This window comes from Aegilops tauschii, chromosome 4, assembly GCF_002575655.3.
Source record: "Aegilops tauschii subsp. strangulata cultivar AL8/78 chromosome 4, Aet v6.0, whole genome shotgun sequence".
Classification (NCBI taxonomy): Eukaryota; Viridiplantae; Streptophyta; class Magnoliopsida; order Poales; family Poaceae; genus Aegilops; species Aegilops tauschii.
In genome coordinates, this window is record NC_053038.3 from 433,724,957 (window position 1) to 433,728,065 (window position 3,109).

Consider the following 3,109-nt stretch of genomic DNA (forward strand, 5'->3'; position numbering starts at 1 on the left):
CACTTTACAGCACATGTATATGTAATGGCCTTTGGCTCTCAGTGAATACTAGTTGCTCATTATCCAACACTGATGACACAAACATTTGGTACGGAAAAGGCTAGCAGACAAGATCAAACTATGATTTTCCTGGATTCAGCGTTACTGCAGCTTCAGCTTCAAATGCTTCTTCAGACAAAGATGAAGAACAGCGGCGAGATTCAGGATCCCGACGATGAGGATCCATTTCATTGTGGTGTTCCAGTGCCTGGGCTCGATTGAGACAGGGATGAACAGCTTCTTGGGCCACTTGGCTCGAAGCACGCCAATGTCGACCGAAGCGGATCCCGACAAATTTATTATCATCAGTTCAGAATTTTGGAAAACGCGCACAAATTGTGCACTATATATAGGACATGACTAAACTGAAAGGAACTAAAATCTCCGGTAAGCTCTCTACGAATATGACTAAATTGAAAGGAACTAAAGTGTCCACTAAGCTCTTGAATTTGCTTCATTCTCCCTGTAGGTCTTCTTCCACAGCTCGATGTGTCAGAAGATCCGACAGGTACCAAACTATACCATGTGTAGCTAACTTAATAGAAAATACATGACATAGTTTCTTTTCCTATCTAGTAGTATTTCACAGTAAAGAAATTTGCACATGAAAAAGATGGTGGAAACACATACACTGAACTACATGAACAAGTCCAATTGCTGTACTAGACTACTAGTACCATTATCAAATCTATAAATTCTCATGAAATCTGCGCAAGCAGGATATTTTTAACCATCGATTCATCCATCACTCCAGATTTCTGTTGCTTAGAGCATTTGTACTCTACATATATATTTGTCATCAGTTGAGGATTTTGGAAAAACCAGTATAACTCACTGTAAACAACATGTCAACACTACGTCAGAACTACACATCTCTGATTCTCTGGATGTGTGCAGAATGACACATACAATTCAGAGAAACAGGCCAACACAACACTAATGGGCGATCCGGCGATCAAGGCGCCAAAGGATCTACTTCTGCTTGATAGTCATCGAAGCATTTACATAGATGGATCATCCAATCACAGATACATTTGGAGAGTTCAATTACACTTGTTGTGCTGCGTTCCACACAGCGACGGGAATTTTGAGTAGATTCTTCTGTGGCATGGCCGGCGGGATGAATTTGATCCTTGGTGCCTTCTTTACCGGAAACGACAAAGCGTCGACCTTTGCCGCGGCGGGTGCGCGACGAGGAGCAGCAAACCATCGGTGTTTGAGGGCCGCGGCCGCCGTCAGTCGCTTGTCGGGGTTGCAGGTGAGGATGCCTTGCAACACCTGGAATCCTTCGTCGGACAGCTTCTCTTGAGGGAACAGGTCCCGCAGCTTGTTCTCCTTGTGCCCCGGCGGTAGGAGTCGTAGGGCCTTGGCGGTGTGCGGCAACGATGTGAACTCCGGCCACGTCCTGTCGTCCGGCGTCCCGAGCAAGCGGAAGATGCTCCAGAGTTGGATGATCTCATTGTTTGTGTCGTCGTCATCGTCGTCATCATCATCATCGCCGAGGAAGAGCGTCTTGCCGGTGAGCATCTCGGCCATGACGCAGCCGAGAGACCACGTGTCGACGAGCGCGTCGTAGTCTTCCTTCCCCAGCAGAATCTCGGGTGCCAAGTAGAACGCCGTGCCGGCCTGGGTGTACGGCGGCAGCTCGGACAAGGAGATCGCCAGCCCAAAGTCGCAGATTTTGACGAGCTCCCCTTCTTGGCCGATGAGGATGTTGGCCGGCTTGATGTCGCGGTGGACGACGTGGCGGTCGTGCATCTTCTTGGCACCGGTGAAGAGCTTCCACATGATGGCGCGCACCGTGGACTCCGGGAGCGGCGGGCCGCCGCCGCGGCACCTATTCCAAGGAACTCATGGAGGGTCGGCGCGGCGACGTACTCCATGACGAGGCCGTAGGCGCCGTTATCAGGGTCGCGCACCAGGCCCTCGAAGCCGACGACGTAAGGGCTCCCGTCGCAGGCCTCGAGGAATCCGGCCTCCCGCAGAAGCTCGGCGGGGTCAGGGGGCTCCGCGGACCCGTCCTCCCAGTTGACGTACTTGATGGCGACGATCTTGCCGGTGGCGCGGTGGCGCGCCCGGAGGACGCAGCCGAAGCCGCCCTCGCCGAGGCATGTCTCCTCCTGGTAGTCCGCGCTGCTCCGGATGTTGTTGACGCGGCTCCTCTTGCAGCGCGCCGGCGATCCTTGGGTGGTGGTGGCGTGGCCGGCGCCGAGGACGGCAGCAGCAGGTCGCTTGCGCGCGGCCATCGCCGTCGCGCGAGCTCGACGGAAGGACTACACGCTTCGGTTGATGGAGGCGAGGAGGATGGCAGCGGTGGATCGAGGGAGGAGGGGAGGTGGGTGATGAGCTGATGGATGGATCGATCGACGCGATTCGTCATGGAAATATACGCAGGAGCGGCCCCGATGGGAGTCGGATTCAAATTCAAATCCGAGTTACGCCCGGCACAGCAAACACCACACGTGCAAGGCCGCTTGCCGCCCGCGTTTTCACCACCTGGCAGTTTGGAGTCTGAATCTGAAGGCATTTTCTCTTTCTTTCTTGGCGGTTGCATTTTCCCTTGCAATCTTCGATTCCCAATCAGCCGTGCGGTGTGTCCGGCACCTGTTCCAGCGTTTTTCCCTTGCAATCTTGGATTCCAAATCGGACACACCTGCACCGTTGGTTCTACAGAGTAGTTTGAAATGGACCGTTGGTTCTGCGGTTGTGGGCTCGTGCCTGCAGTTATCTGAGAACCATGGTTACATTTCCCTTTGGGAATGGACCAGCGCCGGGTTGTTGTTATCAACATTTTGGTGGCCGCAACCTCAGACCTGTCGATATGGGTCTATGATTTTATTGTTGTAGCATGATTGGTACTTTGTCAGTTTACTCTATTTTTTTGAACAGGGGCGTTTTTTGTCAGTTTGCTCTGTTGGAAGGTTGACATGCTGATATATTGTGCTCTCACGATATGTTGCCAAAGAAGTATTAGGTGCCAATGGTGGAGCATATTAGGGTCGCCATGTCATACGTTGCAACAGCCCAGGGGTAGCACACTTTAATAGGAAGTGACTGTGCATCATGATCG

General features: G+C 52.3%; 1 pseudogene; it reads right to left on the minus strand.

Annotated features, from left to right (window-relative positions):
• Positions 1-979: 979 nt before the first annotated feature.
• On the minus strand, positions 980-2,285 carry LOC109757092 (putative cyclin-dependent kinase F-2; annotated as a pseudogene).
• Between the last annotated feature and the right edge of the window lie 824 nt (positions 2,286-3,109).